The 19,160-nt window shown below is 39.6% G+C and overlaps 5 non-coding genes across 5 annotated transcripts; 4 read left to right on the top strand and 1 right to left on the bottom strand.

The window, feature by feature from the left end:
• Positions 1-3,553: 3,553 nt before the first annotated feature.
• Positions 3,554-3,635, top strand: trnas-cga. The gene has a single exon. It is a non-coding gene; the product is annotated as a tRNA-Ser (tRNA).
• Positions 3,636-3,918: 283 nt separating this feature from the next.
• On the top strand, positions 3,919-4,000 carry trnas-uga. The gene has a single exon. It is a non-coding gene; the product is annotated as a tRNA-Ser (tRNA).
• A 566-nt stretch (positions 4,001-4,566) lies between these two features.
• On the bottom strand, positions 4,567-4,648 carry trnas-uga. The gene has a single exon. It is a non-coding gene; the product is annotated as a tRNA-Ser (tRNA).
• A 3,370-nt stretch (positions 4,649-8,018) lies between these two features.
• On the top strand, positions 8,019-8,100 carry trnas-cga. Its single transcript has one exon. It is a non-coding gene; the product is annotated as a tRNA-Ser (tRNA).
• Positions 8,101-8,907: 807 nt separating this feature from the next.
• trnas-uga lies at positions 8,908-8,989 on the top strand. The gene has a single exon. It is a non-coding gene; the product is annotated as a tRNA-Ser (tRNA).
• The last annotated feature ends 10,171 nt before the right edge of the window (positions 8,990-19,160 follow it).

Here is a 19,160-nt window from a genome sequence, read left to right as displayed (position 1 = left end):
AATCTCCTTGGTCTGCTGCCTCTCCTCCTTCATCCCTAATGTGCTGTAATAATGTTCATTAATGCGTCACGCCGGCTGACAGACAGTTCATATTGAAGGGAGGGATGATGCTAAATGATCAGTTGGAGGGGCTGTGGAGAAAATCATCTGCTGCACAAAGAGGGTCAGTCTGCAGCAGCGTAAAAACACATTATGTTCAAATCAAAATCCTTTTCTCATCTAAAATGATTTTGTTGCATCTACCTGTCTGTGGACTCTCTTTTAAAATCCCCCCCCAGGATTTAATAAAGCATCTGCAGGTCTTATCTTGCTAATATGCCTTTTGCATATCTGAATGAGTTCTACATCAGCCATGTTCAGTCGCCCCCTTCAGCTCTGTGGAGTTGATGTTGGGAGACAAATCTTCTTGTATTCATAAAAACGCTGAAGACGATTCTCAGAGGCTCTGAGACATAATGAAGTTGTTTAGATGCTACGGGCGAGCGTACAGGACACCATCCAGCTCTGAGGCCTCAGGACATGATGGTCATGCTGATGTGTGGCACACTCGATTTGGTAGCATACGGCGCACCTCAGACCCATTTATCCAGACCATTTAGAGGACTGTTGGAAGCTAAATAGATAAAGGGCAAATTCATTGTCACTGCTTGAAGCTGACGGGTGATTTGTGGTGTTTCCATGTGAGGGAAGTATGTCTAAAACACTTAGAAAGACATGTACTGTCATTTTTCTGCAGTACAGATCCCTGTGAAATCTACTTTGCTGTATGATCTGTTTTTTTCTCAATAGACTTGATCATTTTATTACTGAACTGTCTTTTTATAATGGCAGGAATTTGCTTCCTGGGCACCTTCAGTGAGAGTTTGTCGCCCTTTGGAGACTAAGGCAGCCGACCCATAACATGATGGAGAAACATATTTTAATCTACAGTTCGAAAAAACTATTTATAAGACAAATATCTGAGACGTTGAACTGAAGGTTCAGGAATAACTTTATTCAGAAAAAGTGCAGCTGATTTTGAACCCTGAACTTTGTGTTTTAATTTCATTTGTGAACCTGTGAAGACTTTTGTCCATATACTGTGTTAATTGTACTAGTAAAACAGCAGACAGTGGACCTACTTACCTGAGGTAGATGATTTTGCTGTTCTGAAGGCCCAATGACCTTCCTCTCTGGTCCCAGACTTATGTTGTAAAGAGACTGCAGTGCAGCAGCTGCTGCTTGTGCCTTTGCCAGTCTTTTACTGTGACCACATCCTTCAAACACCCTGCCCTCCACTCTAACCACCATAATAAAACTCCTCCTCGGCCTGCCATGAACTCTCTCTGTTAGGCACATGTACCTGAGTCCTGGTCGCAGCTTGTTGAGCAGCGCAACTGGACTGAGATGCTCGGTAAATGAGGTGCTAAGGGTGCGTCTTTTTGGATTTGTTGAGGACACCAAGTCCAGTGTGAGTCGAACAAGTCGTCTGTGCTTGTAATAACTGCAGAAAACCTCCTCTTTTGTTTTGTTGTAACGCAAGAGATTGAAGTTTTCATGCAGTGATGGCTCAAACTCTTGAAGGAATGTGTCAGAGATGTCCAGTTTATCTGCTGTAAAATCCATAGCAGTGCTGGCGAAGTTCCCCATAATAGAATGAGCTTGGGAGGCGTTGGGGAACTGGATGAATGACTGGAGAGCCAACTCTGCAGGCCCTCATCTTTAGCCTGCTTCTTTGTTGGTCCTCGACCCTCAAAGTGGGTACCGTTACCTCCACACCTACAGAAAACACTGGAGCGGCAATGGGCCGGTCTTTGACATAATCTCATACTGCAGCCCGGGTCGTAGCTCGTTCAGCTGCACCAGCGCATTTTTCTGAGTGATGGCCCAGGCTGCTCTTTACAAGTCACGTGGTTTTGGTAGAGTAGCTGGTCTTTGCCATCCACCAATGGCTTGCTTCCTCTTCAGGGTTCGTGGTCCATGTCTGGGAAAAGTTGTGTAAAACGTTGATGGGTGATATTTTCTGAGTAAATTGCAGTCCACATGGATTTTATCATCCTGATTCTCTTCACCTCCAAACTGCTTGTACCTGTAAGAAGATCAAACTCATGTCAGAAAACTAGAGGGAAGATTTATTTTTTCTTAAAATAACCAGGTGAAGGTAATATGTTGGCAGGCCAAATATTTCCGACATAGATTAAGTATTTCTTGGATATGTGCACAAGCCCTTGAGTAGGGTCTTAGGGTTTCTTTGTATGCTGCACATGTAGAAGGAGTTTGTGTAGATGGGGGTAGGCCAACAGACACAGTAAGACTAAGAGACTTCAGCCATGCTAGCAGCTCTGTAAACACACCCAAAGGCACAGAGGCTTTAAACTTAATGGTAAAGTCAGTCTGGACACATTCAGTGTATTTAAATGCACTTACATTACCAGGTTAATGTGTGTATTTGGAGAATGTTTTAATCTTCAGGATCATGGGTACTAGACATCACTCAAGAGTTGTGAAGGCTGAAACTCACTGTATTATGTCATCATCCTAAACACTGCACAATATTAATGCTTCTTGTATATATTTAAATAGCCAGGATCATTTATATTGCTTTCCATGCTGTTATGAATGTAAACAGAGAATAACCATCACACTGAGTTTGTAATTCTGAACATTGTCAGACGAAAATGTTTAAAATACCAGATGGAAAAGGCTTTACTTGAATTGTCTGCATCCTCAGCTGATGATTCTCCAGCACCCCAGTGTCTTATGGGACTGATGAGGGATGATAACATGTTGGCTTCATCTGAAAAAAAAGCATCATAAAAACAAATTATTGAGCATTTTCAGTATAGCATTACATAATGTTTTCAGAAGCGTTGATTGTGACCATGTGACGTGAGTTTGACACTTGATAACAGCCTACTGAGCTAATTAGGAATAGGGCCCTATTAACTCATCTATGGTCCCAGTAACAAGTGATGAAAGCCAGTGTGTGATCTGGTGAGAGGTTTGAAGGACGCACAAGATTTCTCTAAATTTGATTGTTTCTGAGTCATTTAGTCATTCTCTGATGCTTTTATCCAAAGAGACTTTAGTTTCTTTTCTTTGAAATACTAACCTGAAATATGGGATACGTCATTAAACGTGCACCTACACAGATTAGCGCCGCTATTTGAACCACTAGCATTAAATATTTAACCATGGGACCCAATCCTTAGTATACAGGTTGGGCTATATTCACATTAGTACACTGAAGTGTGAACAAACCAAACTATTTTTTTTTCATATCAGAACTGGTCCATTTACATGATTGGTCCTGGATCTCATTTGATCTCTGGCTCTGTGGCTGCTGCCAGTCATGTGTGTTTTTTAAAATCTGTCCCACTTACAGTATCTGTACATATCTCCTGATGTGCGCTGACTGTGTTGGAGTTGTGATTAAGTACACATTATCGCTGTGAGCACGGTTTGAACCTACGCGAGGAGAATAAGTTTCACAAACACGTTCACATTTCTCACAGAATTTAAACTCCCAAAAGATCAGGAAAAAGTAGTCTAGCATTTACAGACTTGTGAGTCAGCTGTGATGGCCGAGTGGTGAAGGCGTTGGACTCGAAATCCAATGGGGACTCCCCACGCAGGTTCAAACCCTGCTCACAGCGATAATGAGTATTTAATCACACACAGGGTCCTCAGATTTAAGGAAGCATGTTTCTTGGGTGATTGGGAAAAGAGTTTAAATGCATTGAAACCACCTGGATACTGAAATTACTGATTACCCTGCAGAGTAATGCACATTCTCAGATTTATTTAAAATTAAGAGGAATTTGAGAAAGCTCATTTTAACCTGGTTTCATGTGTGCATGTAAATACACTACTACAGTGTTGCATACTTGCTTGCAGTACCTCACGTTTACTTTTAAGCCCAGATATATGCTGGTGGGAGCTGTGATGGCCGAGTGGTTAAGGCGTTGGACTTGAAATCCAATGGGGTTTCCCCGCGCAGGTTCGAACCCTGCTCACAGCGGTGGTTGTGTCTTATTTGGTGATTATGTTGTTGCTTGGTGGCAGATCTGTTGTCATCGGTTTAGGAAACAGAAATAAACCCCAGAAGCCAAAATAGCTAGAACCCTTCTGGGCCCTTCAGTGATATTGTTAAGATATAAAAACTGTCAGCAACTTTAAGAGTCTTAGGTTGAACATCATGGAGAAACAACAACAACAAATGCCACAGCCTACTTCTCTTAATAGGCTTAGATGTGTGACAGTGCACGCATGGATGCATTGCCTATGGAAGCTGCTCAGGGAGGCCCCATTGCATTTCAAGTGCAATACCACTCAGCCATCACAGTGCGCATGAAGGAGCCCATAGCAAGGCTTCTTGAGGAAACCCCGAGCCAATTTGTTAGATCAACAATTTTACACCTTACTTATGCCAGAGAACATCTGAGATGAAAATATTGCACGAAGAATAGTTACACAGATCCCTCAGGATTAAGCAGCTCTGACAGCCTGTGTGCAGCAAACTTAAACCACGGATGTTGTGGAAATTTCATTTAATTTCAAGTTACTGTAGAGTTAATCATAGAGATTCGCTGTGAGCAGGGTTTGAACCTGCGCGGGGAGACCCCATTGGATTTCAAGTCCAACGCCTTTACCACTCGGCCATCACAGCTCACATCTGCCAGAATTTCCCTGAAAAAAATTATGGTTATAGAAATTTCTCTTTTTCTTACCAAAGACTAACCCTGTCTCAGGTAAGAGGATGATTTTGCCATTTTCATGTGGAATCCCTCTTCTGTTCTCTAAAGAAGACAAGTCGTTTGAGAGAGGGGCGAGGGAAACCTTGCATGTGCAAATCAACACCCCCTCTCTCAACAGAGGTGGAGGATTTAGACACAACCTGTTTTCTATTTATCATGCTGCCCTTTCATCCATCCCGAGGAAGATCGGGCCCAATTCACACCTGCACACCTGCATCTAACGACCCACTTAAGGGGTACGAGGGTTTGACAGAGGTGTGACTATTACATCTTTTACATCCTCCCCTTCCATTGTTTCACCTAACAAGCCTATTCAGGGCAAGTTCAGGCCAACTTCACATGGACGACTGAGAATCTTTGGAGTCCTAGATTTGGCCATCACAGCTGCATCAATAATATCACACAGTAATTCCTAAAGCAAAGACAATACTACATACAGCCAGTCAGAACATGTAAATGGTAGAGCCAAGAGTATGGGTTGAACACACACCACTGGATTTTAAGTCCAACACCACTCAGCTATCAGATACAGATAAATATGTGTTTTTACATAAAGCTAGAAAGACAGTAATTACACAAAGACTGTTAAAGTACTGTAGCTTGATGTGCGGCTTCACTACCACGACACAGACTAACTGCAGCGAGTTCTGCACCATTGGTACTAGTTGGTCTCCGTTGGTGGCTTTTCAGTCTATTCAGCATGTTGAATCAACCATGAACTCGTCATTGAGAGAGGGCACTGCAATTGGCTGTTCAGTTTAGCAAATCACTGCATAAAAAGAGAAATGGACGCCAGAGGCATGTGCATCTTTTTATGAGACATATTCTGTGGTGAGAAAACAGTAAGACTGCTTTCGTTACAGTTTGTATGTATGCATTCTTTTCAGATCTTCCTTCTTCAATGATGAATACGGACTACTGACACCTGCTGGTACATACAGCTGGTCTAAGTAGCCTCTAGTTCTTTGATATAAAAAATAATAACAATAATAAACCAATCATCACAAATAGCAGTATTACAGGCAAAGAAATTATTTTAAAAAGTTTTCATATTTCTTTGCCCTTGAGAAAAGACAGCCCACATTATAAGTAAATGAAACCCGCTTGCCATTAATTACACTCAGCAAATGAGATTATCCACAGCTGTCAGACCGCACACACACACTGGACAGCGAGCGGGTGCCTTTCGCTTCCCCCCTGCCATGCCTAATTTCATTATTCTATTAAATAAGGTTCATTAACAGTGGCTGAATGGAGAAACTTCACTTCTAAGGTTTGATAAACAGAGTCATGGTGGAACATGAAGCGATGCAAGTTTCTTGTTCTCATTTCTTTCACCTGTTTTTGTCCCTATTCTGTGAATTAATGAGTCTCTCAGCTCTAAATGACTGTAATAAGAAATACTAATTAATATTAGTAAATTCACGCTATTATTGGTTTTACTATAAAGGATAAAAGAGTAAAGTAGGAAGTGTTGGTTGAATAAAAACAATACATTTGTTAACAAACTTGCACTGACAGTACATTTCAAGCTTATTATTAATCTTCTGTTTGATGGAACCTATGTTTTTAATTTAACTGGATCTAATTGAAATAGCATACTGTGACATTCTTTGGATTTTTCTTTGTTAGTCGATAATATAAATCCAGTCGTTTACCAAGCGTTTTCTTATTCAGTCCACATGCTAACATAATAATTCAGACTGCTCATTCAGTGCACTGTTTGCAAATCATGTATTTTTACATTTGTGGTGATTGTCAGTCATCCAGGTCGTGGTTTTCTGAAAGCTGCTCCTCAGTGTCACCATGACTTACTTACTTCTCGTCCTAAACACATTTTCCCTGTGATTCAAAATGGTGACTCAGCAGGATTTAATCTTTGTGGAGTTGCTGAAGTCAGTTGCAAATATGTAAACAACACAGTTCAAACAGAGTTAGAGCTGAAGAAGCTTTCAAATGAGAGGTGAGCTGAGACTCCCAGGTATTTAACCTCTACAGATTCATAAGTCAGATCACATGTGGACGGCAGCCCTCCAGACTGTGACGTGCGTCATTAGGTCATGTGTTGCTGCATGCGAGTGCAGTAATATGTCGACAACGAAACTGTGAATTCAAATTGCTGCACAAACGTATTTTACAAATTTAGCTGTGATAGAGATTACAGGTAGATTAAGCAAACAATCTGTCACGTTACGACCTGGTTAACGTCTGCTTAAATCAAGTGCAAAGTCTAATACTGCAATTCGCAAATGAGCGTGAGGTAATGAAGTGCTACTTGAGTGGGAGAGCAGGTTTGTGTGTCTGCCAGAGACCAGCAGCCAAATGAGAGACGAACGACAAAGTGAAAATGACAGAATGTATGAAGAGATTTGACGGTTTAGTCGATGTAATGCAAAGACAATTATTATCTTTTTTCATTCTAAAATAAATTTCCCCATTATTTGTGATGATACAGGCCATTAGAGCACCTCCAACCACCACCTGCCACTGCCCTCAGAAGCTCCTGACTCACATCATTACATTCACATCCCATCTCACTGCTCTCGCTCATATCAACCCACAACTTAATGGCATCACACGCCTAATATCACTGCAAGGTGCAAGGTTAATGCAGAATAGTTTAGGCTGCACTCTTCATTATTATAATGACTTTTAGTTTGCATTGCAGTGCCCTCCAGAATCACCAGTCACCAGGGGTAAAAGAGGCAGTAAAATCTCCCATCAGAATGTCAGAGAGTGCAGTTTCTTCTTGTAGTCTTTCAGTGGTAAAGCGAGCCATTATTCGGTTGCTTTCACTGAGACGATATTAATGTAGAAAACAAATAATCATATGATTTATGTTTTTTATATCTTTATGTTGCTTGTAATTTTGTTGAAATAGGAATATTTTGAATAATTTGAGGTCGTCTGAATGTAAAATAAAAATGAATTATTTTGCATTTCCAACAAATGCATGTATGTTGTGTTCTAGTATAGTTCCACATCTGTACTATACAAGTTACAAGCACTATAATCATCACAGATTGACAACTGATCACAAACATTATATGTGATTTGAACGATTCTTTTATAAGTCATCATACAAATCACAGCTTAGACGAAGCTGCCAACGATACGTTTCTGATTCACTAAGCAAACCACAACAGTTCCTGTGCAAACTAAACAGCAAGAACATGTGCATCAAAAACTAGCTCTTTAGGCAACAGTCTTGCAGGGGGTAAAATTGTTGCTGTAACTAGTTGGTTCAGGGTTTCGACAAGAAGTATGAGCTTCTTCTTGCAAGCTGTGATGGCCGAGTGGTTAAGGCGTTGGACTCGAAATCCAATGGGGATTCCCCGCGCAGGTTCAAACCCTGCTCACAGCGATTGTTGTGCTTAAAACTCTTTGATGAAGCTTAGACACAACAGAAGTGTCTCCGGACTTTAATACCTGTTGTGTGACACTGAGCAAACAGGCATGTCTGTATTTCTTAGTGATCACTGTGAGCGAGGTTTGAATCAGCATCCCATTGAGAATCTTTGGGATGCGCTGGAGGAGACTTTGTGCAGGTGAAAAATTAATGCAACTCTGGATTTGAATAAATGTTGTGACTTTGCAGAAGATTATGAAAATGATGCCACTGTGAATATGTGCTGTAATCAAAGCTAAAGACGGTCCAACCAAATATTAGTATTAGAGTGTGTTTTTGGACAGGCAGTGTAATTTGAAGTATCTCAGTTCACTCAGAACTCGTCCGTATGATGATACTCTTTGCTGGTTTATTTTTTATCTTTCATTCTCCCTTTTCTCATCAGTGTTTCTTCTTATTTTATTTTGGAAAACACACTTGGCATAGATTTGTGTTTGTACTGTAGGTCTAGATGTTAATAAAAACAATTATTAATCCTATGCTGCCTGTACTTTAATGTGGCGGATTCTCATATGGCATAATCTTTGTAGTGATTCAGTTGTGAGAGAGATGTGTTGAGCTCTAAGTGGGAATAAATGAAGATCTGAGGACTGAGAGCAAATCAAGGCAGATACCTTTCAACGACAGCTGCAGTTTTTTAGTCGACTCTTGATGGAAGAAAATTTAAATGGGGTGGATCAGAAAATATTTTTGCATGCTAATGAAGTTGTTTCTCTTCTTATTCACGTCTCGTCTTATAACTCACTACAGTTCACATAACCAGCTGTGATGGCCGAGTGGTTAAGGCGTTGGACTTGAAATCCAATGGGGACTCCCCGCGCAGGTTCAAACCCTGCTCACAGCGATAAACCTCATTCTTTGCTGATATAATATTGTGTTATGTCTTGTTCTGCTGCCCCCTACAGGCCATGAACAAGTAACTAATGCAGCTTTAATGGCTCTACTTTCAAACCAGAAAGCTATCTTCAGTTCCTTGGCTTCCTATCCACATGTCCAGGTTTTGAGATATTCTACAGATCTTTTCAATTGTTCTATGTATTCAATTATTTTGTTCTAATTTAGTTATTTTCCCACCTTTACGCTCACTGATGATGACTGTGGAGCTCCAGTGATGATACAACTAATAGAGCAACAGAAGATTAACACAAGATTACCCACTGGTTCAATAATTGTTTTACAATCTATAAACACTTGTATGTGGCATTTGACAACTGTCCAACATATGATTTTGAGTAAAATGTTTTTGGGTGCTGAGTGTTCAGAAGATGACACCTTGTATTGTATGTGTTTTTCACCATTGTCATTTAACATCTAAAGAAATAAAACTATTAACTATCAGATTAACTGATGAGAGTATTCATTAGCTCCATTGGACCTCCAAGGCTGAGATTAGTAACACTGCAGCCCCGTTTCTTTCTCTGCATCAGTCAAAATCTTTCTCAGTCATAGTTAGGTTTCAGCTGCTGATGGGGCACCTCAGGCTTGCAGGAATACACGTCTGTTAATTAATTTGCTTATTTGTGGCAACAAGGAGACTCGGCTGCAGGAAATCAGAGGTCCATGTCAACAGCTTAACCTTAATAAGACCTTAACAAGAGTCTAGACATCAAGCAAGAGGCAGGATCTCTTCAGATGCTTCAGGCACAGCACAAGTTTGTCTGAGAAAACATTCAAAACTCCAACAGCTTCAGTAAAGCTATAACATCTTAATACAATGGTTTTCCACTTTTACTGTTGTATTTTTTCCGTATGAAGAGTATCTGAGCAAAATGTGACTACAACTACGCCTGACTACGTCTTTCTCAGTCTAATTCTAAATTTAGCTCAGTGCATCAGCTCATCAAGCAACAAAGACAGCCGCAGCTAAACGTCTGCTTTCAAATCAACAGGCTGATGATCATTATTTGGAAATGAGTGATGAAATTATTGCCTAAAACATATGGTAATGTGCTATGAAAGTGCAATGAGAGATAATAACAATGACAGCAACAATCTATGGCAGGCTGTTGACAGCTGGCAATGGTCTTGTTTCAACTATTACTGCCTTCGCCTGCTGCTTTACTGTCACTTTATCAGTTTGAAGGATTAGGCTTCATTTGTCTCTAGCTGTGGCCTGTAAATCACTGTTTTTAAAGTCTTGATCAAGCATCAGAATTCTGGATAAAACTATATGAGCTTTGGATTTCGTCTGTTACCAACCAAATGTACCAGATATTACTGGAAGTCAATTACTGGAAAACCAGTAAATTATTAAAGGTAAATGTCCGACATTAAAGTATCTTGATAAAATACTTTTTAAAATGTTATAAATTATGTTGTAATTTAGTGTGTTTTAACAGGAAATTTCTGTTTCAGGCTGAAATATTATATTATTTATAATATAATATGCATCGTGGCAGACAATGCAATAAAGGTTCGTCTGGAGACAATGTGTGTGTAAGGATGGACGTGGACGTGTCCAATAGTTGGAGCTCTTGCTGTGATAGCTCAGGCCAAAACAAATATAATGAGAGGACCATTAAATACAATTTACTGCAATTTTCTCAGACTCAGACATAAAAAAGACGTTTAACATCCAAATAGATAAACACACTTTCTGTCAAATCTTTATCTTTAGAAAATGGGTGTATGACCAAGTTGAGAAAAGTCCAAACAAAAAGAGTTTTAGATACAAGTACGTAAGAAGTAATGGTCAAGCTAAAGTGAGCAGGCAGCTGAGCTTCATTGTTCAGTTGATAAGAAGCAGTTTGATGCATGATGTGGCGTGAACACAGTAACAGGACCCACCAGGGTTTAGATTAAGCACAATTCACACTTGAGAATAACATCATCATCATCATGTCTAATGCACAAATAAACATCCATAAATTTGCTTATAAATCACAGCAAAAAAAGAGGCACCTCATAACTCCAGAACTTGTCAAAGTAAGTAGTCATAGCTGTCTCTGCATCCCAAAATATCTAATAGCTAATTCAGCTTGTTTAATGTTGTTAAAATATTTCTAAATACTAATTGAGGAAAACACACATTCACTCTTAGCTCAGAGGTTGACTTGCTGAATCCATGGTAATGTATTTCCAATGTATCCGTGTTGCACCAGTGATGTATATTTTAGATTATAATGCTCAGAGGGAAAAACAGGCTGGTATTTGAAAGATTTCAGCTTTAACGTAAACTTTTTATAGCTTATTCAGCCACAGTGGAGATCAAAACTGAAACCCCGTCAGGTCCCTTCACACTGCGCTGCAGAAGAAATGGGACCCCTAACCCTTGCAGAGTTAGTACCACACTTTACCCGCTGAGCATCGCTGCAATTAAGTTAAATGGGCACACAGACCATATTGCTAATGTTTTCATGAAGACAGAGCCCCAGAGAAGTGCGGAGATTGCAGAATCCATCAGTGAAATTGCACACTGACATGCCCCACTAAGTTTGACTGCACGATGGAGCTCACTTATCCAAAATGCATCCAATATACAAACATGTCCAAATGCATGATGTGTCATCAGAAAACCTCTGACAGGCTCATCACAGACAGCAGCTGTTTGTTCCATGTTGGATCATCATAATCCTCGTTGAAAGCAGGACAATCAAATCATTTCTCTGACTAGATTTTACAGCCAACAAATGACAGTTTGTTAATTTGACTGAAAAGTCAGCAGAAGGGGATTTTTATAGCCAAACGGGAATTTATTTTTACTGAAAAGCCCACAGCTTCATCCTGTCATCAGTACACAGAGAGAAATCCCTATTAACATAATAATTTCATCATATAATTAACAGACTAATCCCTAACGTGGTAACAGAATTTCAGTTTTTGGTAACAAAGGAGCTGAAATGATATAAATTAACTGTTTTCTAGTTCGACCAGAGGCAGCAAACCAACATGTTTACAATATCAGCAGCATTTCAGTTTGATAGTAGACTGAAATACAGTCTTTGAAATGCTCAGGCTGCTTATGTTTTGAGACTTTTATCTCTTTTTCTCTCCTACGGTGCCAATTATCTCTATTCATGCATGTCACATGTTGCATGCGGATATACTGTACAGTACCCAGTGAGCAAAGGCAAATCACAACACTACTGTACGGGTTGCATTAGCATGGGGAATTAAATAAAGCAAAAACCAATTATCACCTATAAACGCTCACATATCTACACATATCTTTCATCAAATGATAATTATGTTCACCTCTCGTGTTTCTGCTTGTTTTCTGCACAATTAATGGAGCATCTCTCTTCTTGAAAGTGTAGCTGACCCACTTCTGTTTTGCTTCTTTTACTCGTGTGATTTTTTTCAAGTAAACATGATGTGAAAAGATTAAATTTCTGTTTGAAGATGAAGGAGTACACTTTCCCTTCTGCCGTGCGTTCACAGAGCTCTGTTGTAAACATGTGAGAAGAAGCTGTCGCCTTCTGTTTCTGAAATGACAGCTGGCATTGAAGTGCAGCTCATTGTTGGACACAGTGGAAGTATTAGTTAAATGCATTCTGGCCTTTAAATGGTGGGATTGGAGGAGCTCCATTTAGTAATGATTTTCTAGAAGCATTTGTTTTCCAATGAGGACGCGCTTTCATGTGCAAAAAAAGGCCACAGGTCATTAATGAAAGTGGAGCAGGATTAGCGCACTTTGAATAACCATTGGAGTTAATACAAAAGCCATCATGGAGTAATCTGCAGCATTTACTGAGGATTAGCAAGTGGAGAACAATGCCAGTTTAATCTTGAAAAGGCCGACCTGTTGCCCAGACGACTGTAATTATGATTACGAGTGTTCCTCACGATGAGACATTTTATTTATCCACAAACAGGATATAACAAATTTAACATCAGTAGATTGTTAATAGTGTTAAATGAAACTGAACGATGAATTAAACCAGTGTCCATTGAACTTTAATTCAGATTTTAATTCTACCAGTTGAGACTTTGCTCTACCTGTGTTGTGTTGTGCTCCATCTTTAACACCCATATCGGTCATTTGTCCCCAACACTGTCACAACAAAAGTCACCATTTGTTGTTCAGAGTCCCCTTTTTGATGTCTGGAGTCAAAATGGCTGCTGGAAACGTACATTTTTAACGGATGTTACAAAAGACAGACGTCATTTTTAACATGGTGTAAAACTCCCTGGAGGAGCTGCACGTCTATTTATCTATTTATAAGTTGAGCTCTTTGTTATCTTTAGTTGTGCCTCAGTATCCTTTTCAGTCCCCTTTTAGTCACCTTATGTTTAGGTGAACCTTCACCACCCATGACCCTGTTGATGACCCCTTGGCCCACTTTAAGTAGAAACTGAGCATTTAGTTTGGATGATAGTGTGGACCATGCTGTACAAATCTGCAGCTTGACTTTGTTGTTTCTGTTATCAATAACAATACTTGGCATTAAATTAATGTAACATGGATTGGTCACGTCTACTCCAATCCACCTTTTATGCCATGCATCTGTGAGCTGAATATAAATAAATTGATTGTGTTTTGCACTGACTGAGATTAGACAATTTGACCACATGTTCCAAAATCAGCATTTGCAATCTAAAGACCTGGGAGCGAAGGTCAGTGCTGGAGAAGGAGTGAATCTGCAGCGTCCAGTGGTTTTATTCAGGTGAGAGTTTTAACTCTGTAACAGACCTGTGCTGGAGCCAGCGACCGTTCAGCCTCAAGAGCAAAAGAGAAACAAGAATCTCCTACAACTTTAGAGCAAATCTATTTGTTGTAATAAAATAATTATAAAATCCTTCAGGATGTGAGAAAGTGGCGTAACGAGAAAACACAAATTCAAACGTGACACACAGACACTTTGATGATGTAACGTACGGTAATAACTCAATAAATATGAAAATGCTGCAGGTAAATTACAGAATTTAGGATCATTTTAAAGACGCCACACGAGGCTGTAAAACAGTAAATCTCCCACATGAATGTGAATATTATTATTAAATCAGTGTCACAGTCACCATCCCTTTCTGCTTTTACCACATGAAGTTCAACAAGCTGCTGCACTCACCTTTGCCTTTACTCCTCCTCCTCCTCTTCCTCTTGGACTTTCCTCTCACATCATTCTCCATGTTTCTGCTGCAGGTCCCACGCACCGGTGCCATTCAGCAGATTAGTATCTTTCCTGTTTCCTGCAGTTTGTCCTCTGCTGCCTCTTCTCCTCTGTTTGTCTGAGTGCAGCTCTGCAGCTCAGACCCGTTCAGCGTCTGACTTCTCCCCCCTGCTGCCGGCTTTAGGAGGCAGGCGGCTGTTTAGGCAGTGACATCATGGGGAGAGGACGAGCTCCGAGTTTCGTGGCATCAGCTGGTCGACAGTAAAACATTTACCAACCTGCACAAGCAGCTTATGAGCCGTTAAACCGTAGAACTTACTAAATACTTATGTTTTTCTACTTTTTGATGATCTTGTTTTTATCGTTTTGTATTTTTTAACCATCATCTTGTTATTAAGTACTGTTTGTGTGTTTTTTTTTTATGTTATACGATATATTCCTTAATCTACAAAAGCTTTGTTGAACAAAACAACAATAATAAAAGCATAAAACCACTTTTTAATCTGACTGCTGCCTCATAATCTCAGATTTTCTTCACACAACCAAAGATTTTGCCAGCACACGTCACCGTTTTGCTTGATTTGAAAACCTCAGTAGAACAAAGATTTTAATGACAACGAGACAGAGAGGGCAAATGAATCATTTATTATTTAAGTAAAGAGTCAACAGAAGGTCAACAGGTCAGAAATTCCTTATTCTAATGTTACAACAGTGAATGTAAGAAAGTAAACTAATGCAACAGAATACTTGTTAATGATTAAACAGAAGTGTGCGTAGCACTAATAGTTTATTTTAGTAATAGTAACCACATCTCACATCCCACTAGAGGTCCTTAATTTATCAGCCCCGGATGTATTATGTAATTCATTAGCCCCTGTTTGTGCCTCTCAGGTACTTTGGAGCTCTCTGCATGAGGAAAACAGCGCATGGCGACACAAGCTAAATCCTGCATCGTCTACGTGGTCCGAGTAAAAAACGATCCAGTTCGGTTCTGGAAAAGCTGAATGTTTGTTTGTTTCTCTGTGAGCACAATGTCGTCTTCACAAAAACAAAGATGGTGGCAGGAAACAGTTTTGTCTTTCAAAGACTCCCTGTCGTTTACTTTTGTCTTCAGAGTTTTTATCTATCATCATTTTCTGTCAATGTCTATCATGTCTATGTAGAATAGTCCAGGATCTGGAAGTTAGTGTTGTGACAACAGGCTCTACGGTGTTGTTTCATGGGTTATATGGAACATTTTCACTACAGAAACTTGGAGTTGTGGATTTAATTATTCACTCAGCGTAAACATCAGTTATTGGGGCTTAAATCATTTTAACAAGCTGACACTGACACAGTATCTGAGTGAAAACATCAATAACGAGCCGAATACAACAAAGAAGAACTTTAAAATATAAAAACTATTTCAAACATCTGACTCCAGACCTTCTCCTCTAATTTGAACTATTCACCATTTTGCATCATAATTCCCACTTTGCATAATCTTCCCCAGTCCGCTTCCAATTAATAGCAGTTGTTTAATCCCTGCCAATCACCTTTTCTCCAACTGGTAATCTGCGCGGATTCAAATCTGCCTCCTCTGTGTTTCTCGTCAGCATCATTGTATCGTAGGTATCATCACATTTCATCATTTCACTTCTTCTCTCCGGCCCTTGGTGTTTTTCTGTCCTTTTCTTTTGCAGGTTTCTGGTGACTGACTTCTGCAGAAGATTAGCAGGATGCTGCTTATTCTGAAGGTGGTATGTTTTATGGATCACGTTGAGCCTGTGGGAGTCACATATCTTGTACGACTCCTCAAGCTCCACTGCTCCATCCATGATTATCCACCGCTGTCTCTTACCTTCAGTCCTTGTGTTCTGTATGTAAATCTGAGCGTAGAAGGGGGAGACGAGGGATGATTTGAAGGCAGCTGTAACGCTCCCTCATTTATTTGACTTGCCTTTGGAGGATTATTCTAATTTGTAGCTGGAGAAGTGCGAGGGATTTGACTAAAGCTCAGGTAAAAGCGTGTACAGGAGAGCTGTGTTTGTCACTGACTAAAATGAAAATGTGCAGACACTGTAACACACGGCTGGTGAGTAGGTGGTCAGTCCACCATGAAGTACTGAGAGTGTTTTATGACATCGATGGCTCCCAGTGGACCAACCAAGTACTGAAGTGACCATTACTGTCACATGTGAATAAAAATGTTGAGGTCAGTGAAATCATACAGTTTGAAATGTTCCAACTGTTTTGGTTTCTAACATTTTCATTTGTATGTTGTCTAATAAACACTTTTATAGCTGTCGTCTGATGTGTCAAAGGTTTACAGAATCAGATGCTTGTCAACCTTCATGCAATAGAATTTAAATATCATGGTAAAAATAACACGTCTAACATTCACTCCTGCTGTTTGAAGACACCCAAAGTAGGTGAGACACTTTAGCATCGTGCAGACGCAACAGAGAAGCTATTACTGCGCCTGATGAAAAACAGATAGATTGTACTGTATTTCAGCCTGTGGCTAAGACCCCACAGGGCAGAGACAATGAAGTGCTCTCCAAAATGAGCTCAACGTCCCAGCAAATAGGACGCTGCACTTCCCGGCGCACTCCTCGGGCCAAACATTATCCTGTACATTAGATTCATCTGGGTGTTTGTCTGCAGAGAGCTGCTGCTGCAGCCTGCAGGCACACGCTCTCCACCTTGTTCAGTCAGGTTTGGTGCTGAGGAGGATTTGGCTGCATGTTCAGGCTGAGTGGAGCTGTGTTGTCGCTTCATCTGGAAATTTGTGTCTTAGCACAACATTGGTACATTTCTGTTATATTCCAGTTTTCAACATGTTGTTTCTGGCTTGATTTATTATTTGTGAGGGACGTTTCATGACGTCATTTTGCTTTTTTACAATATTATCTTCTAATTTTTACATAGTTTATTTAATTGAATCTAATTTACAGTGAGGGGTGGTGCAGGGCAACACACTTCCTGACATTAACCATCATTTTCAACACTTTATGGTTCGGTCGGTGGGCTGCTCGTGGGTGGGACGCCAGTGAGGAATGATGTTCTTGTTGCTCCCACTGTTTGATTGGTTTTGAACTGACTTCAACCTCTTTTGCATTTTGTGTAATGTGTCTGTTCTATGAGTGTAAGAACTGTGGATAATTAGAAGTTTCACTACTCCCACACATTTTTTTAAGTGCAGTTCAGTTTACAGTTCAGGTGCTGAACAGTCGCTGATTGACATGAGATTTGGTTCATATATAAAAACACTTTAAATATAATGACGTGTCTGAACGTTACTGTCACATCCTTTTTAAAAAAAGTATTGGTGTAATGATGTTTAATGCTCTCTAAAACTTCAGCCACTTGTTAAACACGTTAAAGCTTTAAAACAGTCAGGAGTCAGCTGACTTCTGGTTCTATTTCCTGTTTCCTTTGTTCATTTTTTATTTTATTACAGTTTCAACAGATTTAAGTGTATTTGTTCCTCTATTTTGTCCTTTCTTCCTTTTTCTCTCTCTTACTTTGCATTTTTTTTCCTTTTTCTGTTTCTGTTCTGCATTTAATTACTGTATTTTCTTCCTTCATCTCTCTTTCCTTATGTTTTCATAATTGTGTGTGTGTGTGTGTGTGTGTGTGTGTGTGTGTGTGTGTGTGTGTGTGTGTGCGGATGAGGGGTGCGTTAGTTTTATTGTTTTTCAGAGCGGTGCTGTAAAGTCACGCTCCAGTGAAGTGGCGGGGAGTTTCATTACGCTGTGAATAACGATCACACCGTGATTAAGTTGATTAGATTTCATGAATATTTGAAAGCCTAATCAAATTTCTGATTAAATATTTACTGGTGGTTTCCTTCCTGACAGACTGGGAGATCGTATCACATCCCCCAAAAGGTTCACTGTACTCTATTGGAAAGTCTTTATATCTTAACGCTTCACTCCAGCATCATTTAAATGCTTTTAAATGCTAATCAGGTTTATTACCTTTATTATGTTATTGTTTACATGAGTACAGTGGCAAGAAAAAGTATGTGAACCTTTTGGAATTTAGTGGTTTTCTGCATTAACTGATCTGATCTTCTTCTAAGTCAAGAGTATTAACAAATATGATGTTTCTCAAGTAACAACACAAAAAAATCTGATCTTTTATGTATTTATTGAGAAACAACCATAAAAACCACACAGTGCGAGTGGAAAAAGTATGTGAACCCTATGAATAATGACCTTTAAAAAGTTAAATGGAGTCAGGTGATAGCAAACCTGGACTCTTGTTAAGAAAATGAATTTGCAGGTCTGGACTAGAGCTACGACTGATAAAAACCACTCTAACCTTTTAAGCTTTGCACAAGAATCATATACATATGCGAGCCATGCCTTGCTAAAAGAAGCTTTCAGAGGATCTACAATGATTTTGATTTACATAAATCTGTAAAGAGTTGCAAGGTGATGTCAAAGACTTTAAAGATTCACCAGTCTACAGTTAAACAAACGATCTACACTATTTCTCATTAATCACTACAACATTTTTATGATAATCTGAAGGTTTGTAGAATGAACCTGGACTGTGACACATTTGATGTCAGATGATATTTCTGTTGATTTTTCACATGATGCACATTTGACACATGATCAGATGATGAGTTTTTCTTTTTTGATTAATGTTTATTTGGTGTTCATTGAATAATATATTCACACTGAATCTAAAATGAATGTGCAAATACTTCAAATTGCACTTGGGTCGATGTCACTGCAATTTAAAGATCATTACAGGAAATGTGGAACACCGGCGGCTCCAAGTGGTAGAAGGAGGGAACTGTGTGACGTGTGGCTTTTTAAATCACATCCGGCAGCAGGGAAGCAAACAGAAATACATTATCCTATAATAGAATAAACTAAATGTTGCATGTGCACATGTCCATGATCCAGTTTTATATATATAGAGGGAAATAAACTGAAAACTAAGTCCTGACAATTTACAATTGAGTGA

Source organism: Anabas testudineus, chromosome 17, assembly GCF_900324465.2.
Source record: "Anabas testudineus chromosome 17, fAnaTes1.2, whole genome shotgun sequence".
NCBI classification, from domain to species: Eukaryota; Metazoa; Chordata; class Actinopteri; order Anabantiformes; family Anabantidae; genus Anabas; species Anabas testudineus.
This window is presented reverse-complemented; position numbering and strand designations above follow the sequence as displayed.